General features: G+C 47.8%; 1 protein-coding gene across 3 annotated transcripts in view; it reads left to right on the forward strand.

Moving 5' to 3' along the window:
• The first annotated feature begins 5,228 nt into the window (after positions 1 to 5,228).
• The window catches only part of CBX1 (chromobox 1), a 32,070-nt gene continuing 23,920 nt past the window's right edge, over positions 5,229 to 13,378 (forward strand). Inside the window, exon 1 of one of the 3 annotated variants that reach the window (XM_017854023.1) lies at positions 5,229 to 5,476. The gene's annotated coding sequence lies outside the window, so the exon portion shown is untranslated. Of the gene's footprint in view, positions 5,477 to 5,547; positions 5,988 to 10,488; positions 10,706 to 13,378 lie in introns of those variants that run through there. The other 2 variants (XM_017854024.1, XM_017854025.1) reach the window with 2 other exon arrangements.

Below are 13,378 nucleotides of genomic sequence, written 5' to 3' on the forward strand. Positions count from 1 at the left end.
GCTAAGTTTTGTATTTTTAATAGAGACAGGGTTTCACCATGTTGGCCAGGCTGGTCTGGAACTCCCAGCCTTAGGTGATTCACCCGCCTCAGCCTCCCAAAGTGCTGGGATTACAGGCATGAGACACCAAGCCTGGTTTTATTTTTTTTCTGAGACGGAGTTTCACTCTGTTGCCTAAGCTAGAGTGCAATGGCGCAATCTGGGCTCACTGTAACCTCCGCCATCCAGGTTCAAGCGATTCTCCTTCAGCCTCCTGAGTAGCTGGGATTACATGTGCCCACCACCATGCCCTGCTAATTTTTGTATTTTTAGTAGAGACAGGGTTTTATCATGTTGGCCAAGCTGGTCTCGAACTCCTGAACTCAGGTGATCTGCCCGCCTCGGCCTCCCAAAGTGCTGGGATTACAGGAGTGGGCCATCATGACACCGGCCTAGGGTATTTTTTTTTCCTTTTTTTGAGGCAGAGTTTCACTCTGTTGCCCAGGCTGGAGTGCAATGGCGCAATCTCAGCTCACTGCAACCTCCGCCTCTCGGGTTCAAGCCATTCTGCCTCAGCCTCCCAAGTAGCTAGGATTACAGGCATGTACCACCACACCCAGCTAACTTTTTGTATTTTTAGTAGAGATGGTGTTTCACCACGTTGGCCAGGCTGGTCTTGAACTCGTGACCTCAGGGAATCCACCCGCCTCGGCCTCCCAAAGTGCTGAAATTACAGGCATGAGCCACCGCACCCGGCCAGGTATTTTTCAACAGTAGTTTCTAACACTTGATAATGGGGCCAATCCTTATCATACCTGAAATGCTAGCAAATGATAAGCACTTCTCCAGCACTGATCCCTTAGCAGAAGAAAACCAATCAAACTCAGGGCTACGAGTGCATAATTTGAGAAGTGTATATTTTAATTAGAGTCCAGTTACTACCAGGAAATCGCCCTGAGAATCGGATTGACCAGCGGTAACAGAGAAGCGATAGCTTTAAGTTTATTTGCATTTTAAAAGAGGGTACTTGTTAACCTCAAATGAATACATCTTTAACAATAGAATATCAAGTAGTGGTCAAAATGAAACAAAGAATTTCAATGTGGAGGAAGATATTTTTAAAGTTCTATACTTCCTCTACTCCTTTTATCATATCTCAGAAGCAGCCATCTACTGAATCTAAAAGAGCTGCTATTTACTGAGTGCTCCCTATAAGCTATTCCTTTTATTCATCATTACTGTTAATCCCACAGACGTGCTGTAAAGAGGGTCTAAAACAATATTTTCCTTCTCCATATTATTGGTGATTTTCTTTTTTATTTTTCTTTATTTATTTATTATTTCTTTTTTTTTCTGAGACATGGTCTTGCTCTGTCACCGAGGTGGAGTGCATTGGCAGTGAAATCATAGCCCACTGCAGCCTCAAACTCCCTGGCCCAAGTGATCCTCCTGCCTCAGCATTCTGCGTAACTGGGACTACAGGCGTGTACCACCACACCTGACTTTTTTTTTTGTAGATACAGGGTCTCACTATATTGCCCAGGCTAATCTCTAACTTCTGACCTCAAGCAATCCTCCTGGCTTGGCTTCCCAAAGTACTGGGATTATAGGCATGAGCCACCTCACTAGGCCTACTTGTGATTTTAGAGACTGGATGTGACAGATGCATTTCCTGTGGACATGAGCAGTATCATTTCAAATATTGTCTTGAGCAAGATTATGATGACTGAGTTACCCTTATAAGAAAACAATCGAATCGGCCGAGGGCAGTGGCTCACGCCTGTAATTCCACCACTTTGGGAGGCCAAGGCGAGCAGATCACGAGGTCAAGAGATTCAGACCATCCTGGCCAACATGGTGAAACACCGTGTCTACTAAAAATACAAAAAAATTAGCTGGGTGTGGTGGCACACGCCTGTAATCCCAGCTACTCGGAGGCTGAGGCAGGAGAATCGCTTGAACCCAGGAGATGGAGGTTTCAGTGAGCCAAGATTGCGCCACTGCACTACAGTCTTGGGTGACAGAGCAAGACTCTGTCTCAAAAAAATAAAAAATAAAAAATAAAAATAGGCCAGGCGTGGGGCCTCACACTTGTAATCCCAGCACTTTGGGAGGCCACGACCTGGGCGGTGGGGGGGTATCACAAGGTTAGGAGTTCAAGACCAGCCTGAAAACACAGTGAAACCCCATCTCTACTAAAAATACAAAAATTAAGGCCAGGCGCGGTGGCTCACGCCTGTAATCCCAGCACTTTGGGAGGCCGAGGTGGTGGGACCACTTGAGGTCAGGAGTTTGAGACCAGCCTGGCCAACATAGTGAAACCCCCTCTCTACTAAAAATACAAAAATTAGCCAGGCACAGTGGTGGGCGACTGTAAACCCAGCTACTTAGGAGGCTGAGGCTGGATAATTGCTTGAACCCGGGAGGTGGAGGTTGCAGTGAGCCGAGATCTCACCACTGCACTCCAGCCTGGGTGACAGAGCAAGACTCAGTCTCAGGAAACAAAAAAATTAGCTGGGCATGGTAGTGGGCGCCTGTAATCCCAGCTACTCGGGAGACTGAGGCTGGATAATTACTTGAACCCGGGAGGTGGAGGTTGCAGTGAGCCACTATCATGCCACTGCACTCCAGCCTGGGTGACAGAGTTAGACTCCGTCTCAAAAAATAATAATAAATAAAATAAAAAATAAACCAGATGTGGTGGCTCACGCCTGTAATCCTAACACTTTGGGAGGTTGAGGCAGGTGGATTGCCTGAACTCAGGAGTTCGAGACCAGCCTGGGCAGCATGGTGAAACCCCGTCTGTACTAAAATACAAAAAATTAAGTTGTGCGTGGTAGCGTGCGCTTGTAATCCCAGTTACTTGGGAGACTGAGGCAGGAGAATTGCATGAACCCGGGAGGCGGAGGTTGCAGTGAGCCGAGATCTTGCCATTGTACTCCAGCCTGGGCGACAGTGCAAGACTCCGCCTCAGGAAAAAAAAAAAAAAAAAAAAGCGCTCATTAATAGTAGCTACTTATCATTACAACTAATTTTCTCATCATTATCATCATTCAAAAACAGTACACTACAGGAGGAAGTAAGTCGAGGCTTCTCACTTGCTTCTTCATAGAAACCCAGCCCAAATGTTTCAGGAAGAATTGCTCTCTTTGTGTCCGGAGTTGGTTCCTTCCGGTGGGTTCATGGCCTCCCTGACTAAGAACGAAGCCGCGGACCTTCCCAGTGTTAAAAACAGCTCTTAAGCTGGCAGGGACCCAAAGAGTGAGCAGCAGCAAGATTTATTGTGAAAAGCAAAAGAACGCGAAAGAACAAAGCTTCTACAGCCTGGAAGGGGCGGGAAGGTGGGGGGGGGACGGGAGACGGGAGGGGGGAGAAGGGCCCCGGTTTTACACCCTTATTTGTCCCCACCCATTTTCCATTTTTGTCCTAGCAGAGTGCCCTTTTTTCAGTCCTCTCCACGATTGGCTACTTTCAGATTCCTGCTGATTGGTGAATTTTACAGAACGCTGATTGGTGCATTTTACAGAGTGTTGATTGGTGTATTTTACAGAGTGCTGATTGGTGCATTTTACAATCCTCTTGCTAGCTACAGAGGCCTCATTGGGGGGTTTTTACGGAGTGCTGATTGGTGCATTTTACAATCCTCTTGCTAGGTACAGAGTGCTGATTGGTGTATTTTACAATACTCTTGTAAGACAGAAAAGGTCTCCATGTACTCACTTGAAGCAGGAAGTCCAGCTGGTTTCACCTGTCCTCTGTGCTTTCTTGAAGCTCTTTTAACTAAACTCTATTATGATATTGCTGGGCTGGGTTCTTCCTACCTGACAGTTCTCCAGAGCCCTGAACAGTGCCTGCATCAGCAAAACTGTTTTATAAATGCAAACTCCTGCCCTGAACAGTGCCTGCATCAGCAAAACTGTTTTATAAATGCAAACTGCTGCCTTTTGGGGTAGAGTGCAATAGAGTTTCTGTCTTCCTCCTGATTAGAAGGATACTTTAAAGTTAAAAAACAAAACTTTAGTTATATTGTGGCTTAAAACATGGTTTTTTCCTAATTGTGTGTTTCATTGGGATGATTGAGTGGAAGGTGCTGACGGAGATTAATGACACTGAAAAGGTGGGCACAAATGACAATGAAAAAGGGGACATTTTTGTGGCGCAGCGAATAAAAGGGGGGAAATTTAGGACGCTATGAGAGGCCTACGGGGGGACCTAACCTACTCTAGGGAATCAGGGAAGATCTGAAAGGGGAAATCATCTTAACACTGAGCAGGATTTTTTTTTTTTTTTTTTAAAGACAGAGTTTCACTCTTGTTACCCGAGGTTGGAGTGCAATGGTGCGATCTCGGCTCACTACAAGTTCCGCCTCCTGGGTTCAAGCGATTCTCCTCCCTCAGCCTCGCGAGTAGCTGGGACTACAGGCGTCTGCCACGACGCCCGGCTAATTTTTGTGTTTTAGTAGATATGGGGTTTCACCATGTTGGCCAGGTTGGTCTTGAACCCCTCACCTCAGGTGATCCACCCACCTCTGCCCCCCAAAGCGTTGGGATTATAGGCTTGAGCCACCGGCCTGAGTAGGAATTTTACAGAGATTTGAGGAGGCAGAGATTTGAGGACTAAGAAATCATTGGAAATCTGAGGCAGCAGAGATACGATAAAGTTCTGGTGAAGAATCTAAAATTCAAAAATTTTGAGGATGTGAATTACAGAACTGTCCAGAAGTGGTTGATTTTTGGGGGCCAAGCATCAAGGAGCTCGCTTATGAAAATCTTATGTTCTAATTTTGTTTTTTTTTTTTTTGAGTCTCGCTCCATCGCCCAGGCTGGAGTGCAGTGGCTGGATCTCGGCTCACTGCAACCTCCGCCTCCCAAGTTCAAGCAATTCTCCTGTCTCAGCCTCCTGAGTAGCTGGCACTACAGGCGACTGCCACCAGGCCCGGCTAATTTTTGTATTTCTAGTAGAGACAGGGTTTCACCTTGTTGGTAAGGCTGGTCTCGAACTCCTGACCTCAGGTGATCCACCCGCCTCGGTCTCCCAGAGTGCTGGGATGACGGGCGTGAGCCACCGCCCCTGGCCCATGTGTTCTAATTTTCTAGGTTACAACGCTCTACGCTGCAGTCTCTCCACCATTACAGTTTAAAAACTAGAAATCCCTACCACCCTCGCCTACTGTGCGTGCGCGGCGCACTGCGCTTCGGGCCTTGTAGTCTTGGACAGAACCCCCCCCCCCCGCCCCCCTCCCGGAGGCCCATGGTGCCTTGCGGCGGGTCGTCGCGCCTGCGCGGTGCAGTCGGCGGGCAGCGCAGAGTGCGAGGCTCTTTTGTTCGGCTGAGGGGAGGGCCGTTGGCTGGGGCCTGCGGTACGCCGCTTCAGTAAGGGGCTCCACTGCGGCCACCCGGCTTGCTGCCTTCCTGGGCGCCACTCCCCCAGGCGACCCGACGCGACGCGCCAGTAGCGCAGCACCGATTCCTCTGGGGCTCCTGGGCGCTGCTCTGAGGTGAGGAGCCCGCTGGAGGCGGGAGAGCTGGGGGAGGGGGCGCGGCGGCGGCGGCGGGAGCCCTGCGTTAGGGGCCGCGCTTTCTAGGCGGAGGTTAGGAGCGGGGAGGGCGCCCGAGTCCAGCGTCCTGCTTCTCCGCTTCCCGCGCTGAGCTCTCCGCCTGGCGCTGAGGCGTCGGTGCCAGCTGCATGAAGGATGGAGAGGGCGGGGTGCGAATCCTGAGCCTGAGACTGAAGCGCTTCGGGGTGGGCCGAGCACTTGGGGGCTGCTCTTCGGGGCCCGAGTGGTCTGGGACAATGTTGCTTGGTTGGGCGGCTGCGGGATAGGGCGGAAGGCGACAGGCTTGAGGCTGGGATAGGCATGAGGAGGGGCTGACGACCGCACGACCCGAGGTTTTTAACTGTTTTCGGAGGACCCTGGGTCCGGCCGGGATTGCCAGAGGAACCTGGCTTTGCAGGACTACGGAGGAGTAACTTCGAGTGAATTGGAAGAGGGCCCTGGGCCGCACAAGGTGTGCTGATTGGTGGAGGAGATGTGTGGAATAATTTGGGAAAGGGGGCACGGAGGGGGAGGGGCAGGCGTTTGCTGGGCCTGGCTCTGGAAGGGGAGGAGCTGTTAGGATAAGTAGGGCGGAGATCCAGAGAATATTTCTGTAAGGTGTATAAGAATAAAGGGGAAAGCAGGCCTCCCTTGCTTCCTGATGGGTCTTTACAGTGGGGAGGCTGTAAGGATAATTGTGAAGAAAGGATTGAATACGCCTTTTTCACTTTTCCAGGTTTCCTACTACCTTCACTCCATGATTCCTTTGAGGAGTTAAAAAAGTCCAAGTGCAGCTCTTGCTTTGATTCAAAATTAGTTCCATACGTTTTTGTCTGGGATCGTAACTGGTCTCACAAAGTTGATGAAATTGTAAAAATGCGTAGATGAGTTAATAGTTAAGGAACGGAGTGAGGTAGTGAGAGATTTAGATCGTGTGCGGTGCGAGAAATTGGGAGACACAGGAAAAGTAAGTATGTGAGATTGTGAGGTAATATTTGTTTCGTGGGGCCTTCTGTTTTTAGCCAACTTTTCCTTATTGGAAAATTAGAATACAGAGTGAGCAATATTTTACCTCTTTTTTTTTTCCTTTTTTTTTTTTGAGAAGAGTCTCCCTCTGTCACCAGGCTGGAGTGCAGTGGCACCATCTTGGCTCACTGCAACCTCCACCTCCCCGGGTTCACGCGATTCTCTTGCCTCAGCCTCCCGACCAGCTGGGATTACAGGCACGCGCCACCACGCCCGGCTAATTTTTGTATTTTTAGTAGAGATGGTCTTTCACCATATTGGTCACTCTGGTCTCGAACTCCTGATCTCGTGATCCTCCCGCCTCGGCCTCCCAAAGTGCTGGGATTATAGACGTGAGCCACCGCGCCCGGCCGTATTTTACCTCTTTTTCAAAGTTTCAAGTGAGGGTTTTTCGTAAATTGGTGTTACATTTAGACGTGTTGGTTTAACGCTATTGAGGTGGAATTTACAAAAAGTTCAGCTAAAATCAGTTATACTAGAACCTGTAGCCCAGGGTGAAGTAGCCTCTTCAATTAAGAATCACATTAGGCTGGGCGCGGTGGCTCAAGCCTGTAATCCCAGCACTTTGGGAGGCCGAGACGGGCGGATCACGAGGTCAGGAGATCGAGACCATCCTGGCTAATACGGTGAAACCCTGTCTCTACTGAAAAATACAAAAAACTAGCCGGGCGCGGTGGCGGGCACCTGTAGTCCTAGCTACTCGGGAGGCTGAGGCAGGAGAATGGCGTAAACCCGGGAGGTGGAGCTTGCAGTGAGCTGAGATCCGCCCACTGCACTCCAGTCTGGGCGACAGAGCGAGACTCCGCCTCAAAAAAAAAAAAAAAAAAAAAATCACATTAGCAGTTTGGAAAGATTGTGAAAGGTCCAAGGTTTTGGAATAGATTCAGGAATACAATGGGGAAATTAATGCCGGTGTTCCTCCCTAGGTGCCTTGTAGACTTTTATATGAAAGTGGTGTGATTGAAAAGCACTTGTATTGAAACTGGTGGCACCTTAACGAAGCTTCAGGGGAGTGGAGGACCTGAAGTCATTTACGGTTTTCCCTGTGGTGATATTTTTCTTAAGTGGTTGCTGTATCCTAAATTGTTTTACATTAAAAATATAAATAGTAGGGCCAGGTGCAGTGGCTCAAGCCTGTCATCCCAGCAGTTTGGGAGTCTGAGGCGGGCGGATCACCTGAGGTCAGGAGTTCCAGACCAGCATGGCCAACATGGTGAAACCCCTTCTCTACTGAAAATAGAAAAATTAGCCAGGCGTGGTGGCACACGCCTGTAGTCCCGGCTACTTGGGAGGCTGAGGCAGGAGAATCGCTTGAACCTGGGAGGCAGAGGTTGCCATGAGCCGATATCACACTATTGCACTACAGCCTGGGCAACAAGAGCAAAACTCTGTCTTAAAAAAAGAAAAAATAGGGCCATACCTCTTGTTCATCAGTGCCTGGCACATAGTAGGCCGTTCAGATGGTTGATGAATGAATGATGAATGGGGGGCTTTGAGATCCATTCTGAGAACTCTGTGTGTTAGCTAAATTAATGTGCATAGTATGCTTGTCTTGTATCTGTGACATTTGGCAGAGTTAAACTGTTGTCTTTGGCATGCTTGTCTTAACCTGTTAGTTTCTTTCTTTTTTTTTTTTTTTTTTTAAAGACAGGGTCTCACTCTGTTGCCAGGCTGGAGTGCAGTGGTGGCTTCATGGCTCACTGAAGCCTCGACCTCCTGGACACAAGCAATCCTCCCACCACAGCCTCTTGAGTAGCTCGGACTACAGTCTCATGCTACCATGCATGGCTTCTTTTTTGTAGGGACAGTCTCTGTTGCCCAGAATGGTTAGCTTCAGTTTTGTACTCACTCTGGTACTAAATATAGAAAAGGTATACAGGCTGTGCAACTAGTCATTTTAAGTACCTCAGGCCTCAGATTCTGAGTTTCATCACAAGCAAAATAGCTTGAATATATCTGTTTTAAAAGAATCTTGAAAAATCTTTTGTGTCCTTTGAATTGATCTGAATAATTATCAGTAGCGATGTCTGTTGAAAAATTGAATAGCCTTCCCGAGGTTATTTGGAAAAGTTACTCAAATATGGACGAAATTTAGATCCTGTCAGTATTTGCATAGAATAACTTGTATTCAATCTTTCCTACTTTTAGCATTTATACTTTGATGACCAGAAGGGGGCGACCTAATTTGTCTGTGAAATTGTGCCTTTTAAAATAATAGTTGACACTTTGAGGACCTAACAGAACTATGGAATAAATTTTTTTTTTTGAGACGGAGTCTCGCTCTGTCACCAAGGCTGGAGTGCAGCGGCGCAATCTCAGCTCACTGCAACCTCCACCTCCCAGGTTCAAGCGATCCTCCTGCTTCATCCTCTGGAGTAACTGGGACTACCGGGGCCCCCCACAACGCCCGGCTAATTTTTGTATTTTTAGTAGAGATGGTGTCTTGCCATGTTGGCCAGACTGGTCTTGAACTCCTGACCTTGGGTGATCCACCCTCCTCGGCCACCCAAAGTTTTGGGATTACAGGCATGAGCTACCGTGACTAGCCTATAGTATTAATTTTTAACTGACAAGAATGGTGTATCCTTATGTGGTACAATGTGGTGGGTTTTTTTTTTTTTTTTTTTTTTTGAGACGGAGTTTTGCTCTTGTTGCCCAGGCTGGAGTGCAGCGGTGCAACTCAGCTTACTGCAACCTCCGCCTCCTGAGTTCAAGTGATTCTCCTGCCTCAGGCCTCCTAAGTAGCTGGAATTACAGGTACTCACCACCACGCCTGGCTAATTTTTTGTATTTTTTTAGTAGAGATGGAGTTTCATCATATTGGCCAGGTGGTTGGTCTTGACCTCCTGACCTCAGGTGATCCACCTGCCTTGGCCTCCCAAAGTGTAGGGATTACAGGTACGAGCCACCGTGCCCAGCCTGTGGTGGGGTTTTTTTATTTTTTATTTTATTTTTCTCATATAAATAGAGGCAGGGACTCACTATGTTGCCCAGGCTAGTTTCAAACTCCTGGCCTCAAGTAATTTTCCCACCTCACCCTCCCAAAGTACTGGAATTACGGACATGAGCCACGGCACCTGGCCCACCGTGATGGTTTTTTTTCTTTCTTTCTTTTTTTTTTTTTAGACAAGTCTTGCTCTGTCACCCAGGCTGGTGTGATCTCGGCTCACTGCAGCCTCCAACTCCCGGGTTCAAGTGATTGTCCTGCCTCAGCCTCCCGAGTAGCTAGGAATAGAGGCGCACACCACCATGCCCAGCTAACTTTTTTTGTATTTTTAGTTGAGATGAGGTCTCATCATATTGGCCAGGCTGATCTTGAAATCCTGACCTCAAGTGATCCACACACCTCAGCCTCTCAAAGTGCTGGGATTGCAGGTGTGAGCCACCATGCCTGGCCACTGTGGTGTTTTGATACATGTTTCCAATGTAGTCATGATTCTGGTCTAGCTTTGTAACCACTTTTATTTTATCTTAAATTAACCTTTGAAAGATGGCTTGAGGTATCACTGTGTCCATACTAACATTTGCAGACTCTTGTGGCCTCTCAACCCAAAAATCTATGGTAAAATATCCATGTCAACATACTCAAAGGAGTTTTCCAAGTTTCAGAACACATCTCAGATAAAATTCAAAATGTATTCGCACACCAGTATTCTAGCCTTAGATCCTCTGAAATTCAAGGGCTAGTGTTGCTTTAAAAATGAAACTCCTGACCGGGCGTGAGGGCTCTCTCCTATAATATCAGCACTAAGGGAGGCCGAGGTGGGTGGATCACCTGAGGTCGGAGTTAGAGACCAGCCTGACCAACATGGAGAAACTCCATCTCTACTAAAAATACACAATTAGCTGGGCGTGGTGGCGCATGCCGGTAATCCCAGTGACTCAGGAGGCGGAAGCAGGAGAATTGCTTGAACCTGGGAGGCAGAGGTTGCAGGGAGCGGAGATTGTACCACTGTACTCCAGCCTGGGTGAAAGAGCAAGACTCCAAAACAAAACTGCTAACTGTATGTGTGGCATAAGTTCTTAGTTTTCTGCTCAGTCAAGTTTTCCATCTGGAATGCATTTGCTTCTCAAACAACCACAGCTTACAGACTAAAAGCAGTTTAGAAACAAGACTACCACCTGAATATACTACACATGCCTTCACCTGCCTTTTGATGATTGGTATGTAGTTGCTGATTCTTTCAACATAAGGTACTTCTTCCTTGTTTTCTCTTTAGGGTGTATGGATCAGATTTATCTTGCTGCTTATTCCCTTAAAAACTTACAGCTTTGGACTTCTATTCCCTGATGCTTCTGAGACATTCATCCTTTTTTTTTGTTTTTTTTTTTGAGATGGAGTTTTTGTTCTTGTTGCCCAGGCTGGAGTGCAATGGTGCAATCTCGGCTCACCGCAACCTCAGCCTTCTGGGTTCAAGCGATTTTCCTGCTTCAGTTTCCCAAGTAGCTGGGATTACAGGCATGCACCACCATGCCTGGCTAATTTTGTGTTTTTAGTAGAGACGGGGTTTCTCCATGTTGGTCAGGCTGGTCTCAAAACTCCTGACCTCAGGAGATCTGCCTGCCTCAGCCTCCCAAAGTGCTCGGATTACATGCATGAGCCACTGCACCCAGCCTGAGACATCCATCTTTATTGCCCATATAGGGTTCAACAACTTGTTCAGGTTCCAGACCTACCTTTAATGGTGTGTGCAAGTAAAAATAGAAACAAAATGCTTTGGGAACCCCAAAGAAAAGAGAAATATTATTTAGTTAAGTTGGGTAGACTTCATGGAGAAAGTAGCATTTAAGCTGGGTCTTGAAGAATGGGTAGGATTTTGACTGTTGGCCCTCTACAGGAGCACACTACTTTTTTTTTTGAGACAGAGTCTTACTTTGTCACCGAGGCTGGAGTACAGTGTCAAGATGTCAGCTCACTGTAACCTCTGCCTGCCTGGTTCAAGTAATTCTTGTGCCCCACCCTCCCAAGTAGCTGGGATTACACGTTTGCACCACCACACATGGCTAATTTTTGTATTTTTAGTAGATATGGGGTTTCACCATGTTGGCCAGGCTGGTCTTGAACTCCAGGCCTCAAGTGATCCACCCGCCTCAACTTCCCAAAGTACTGGATTTATAGGCATGAGCCACCAAGCCTAGTCAGGAGCACACTTTTTTTTTTCCTTTGAGACAGAGTCTTGTTCTGTCTCCCAGACTGGAGTGCAGTGGCGCAATCTCAGCTCACTGCGTCCTAACCCCGTTTTGTGGGTTCAAGCAATTCTTGTGCCTCAGCCTCTTGAATAGCTGGGACTACAGGTGCGCCGTGCTGGCTAACTTTTTTTTGTATTTTTAGTAGACACAGGATTTCACCATGTTGCTGGGCTGGTCTCAAACTCCTGGCCTCAAGCGATTCACCCACCTCAGCCTCCCCAAAGTGCTGAAATTACAGATGTGGGCCACAGTGCCCGGCACATACTTTTTTTTTTTTGAGACAGAGTCTTGTCCTGTGTCCCAGGCTGGAGTGCAATGGCGCAATCTTTGTTCACTGCAAACCTCCATCTCCCAGGTTCAAAGAATTCTCCTGCCTTAGCCTCACGAGTATCTGGGATTACAGGCACATGCCACCACACCTGGCTGATTTTTGTATTTTTACTAGAGTTGGGGTTTCACCATCTTAGCCAGGCTGGTTTTGAACTCCTGACCTCAAGTGATCCACCTGCCTTGGCCTCCCAACGTGCTGGGATTACAAGCATGAGCCACTGCACCCCACCAAACCCACACTTCTTTTTTTTTTGAGACGGAGTTTCACTCTTGATGCCCAGGCTGGAGGGCAGTGGCCCGATCTTGGCTCACCGCAACTTCCCCCTCCCAGGTTCAAGCGATTCTCCTGCCTCAGTCTCTGGAGTAGCTGGGATTACAGGCATGCGCCACCTCACCCAGCTAATTGTGTATTTTTAGTAGAGATGGGGTTTCTCCATGTTGGTCAGGCTGTTCTCGAACTCCCAACCTCAGGTAATTCGCCTGCCTCAGCCCCCCAAAGTGCTGGGATTACAGGCCTGAGCCACCATGTTGGGCCTAAGCTCACACTTTTTTTTTTTTTTTTTTTTTTTTTTTTTTTTTTTTTTTTTTTTTTTTTTTTTTTGAGACGGAGTCTCGCTCTGTCGCCCAGGCTGGAGTGCAGTGGCCGGATCTCAGCTCACTGCAAGCTCCGCCTCCCGGGTTTATGCCATTCTCCTGCCTCAGCCTCCGGAGTAGCTGGGACTACAGGCGCCCGCCACCTCGCCCGGCTAGATTTTTGTATTTTTTTAGTAGAGACGGGGTTTCACCGTGTTCGCCAGGATGGTCTCGATCTCCTGACCTCGTGATCCGCCCGTCTCGGCCTCCCAAAGTGCTGGGATTACAGGCTTGAGCCACCGCGCCCGGCCCCGCTCACACTTCTTAATAGATGAGCAAAGCTATGGAGGAAACATAGAATGTGTTCAGGTTATGGCCAGGTTATAGTCTTTCACAGGAGTGTAGATTTTGTGAGGGAAGAAGGGACGTAGTTAGTCTGGAATGGGAACTGAAGAATGTAAATGTTACACTGAGGACTTTGGCCTTTGTTTTAAATGGGAGGAAACCTTGTAGAAAATATTTCCTATTCAGTCAGCTCCAGCCCAAACTGGCTTATGTGTGTCACATTGCCTTTGTTTACTACAGTTCCTGAAGCCAAATTGCCCTACCAGTCCACCTTCTCAAATGCTAGTAAAGCCCGGTTTCAATCCCAACTTTTCAAAATGTTTCCTAATACCCTAGCCAGTTCTTCCTCCAACCTCCTGTAGTGCATTTATGGCTACTTTTTATTTATTTATTTTATTA

The sequence above is a fragment of the Rhinopithecus bieti genome, unplaced genomic scaffold (genome assembly GCF_001698545.2).
Source record: "Rhinopithecus bieti isolate Rb0 unplaced genomic scaffold, ASM169854v2 scaffold_35856, whole genome shotgun sequence".
NCBI lineage: Eukaryota > Metazoa > Chordata > Mammalia > Primates > Cercopithecidae > Rhinopithecus > Rhinopithecus bieti.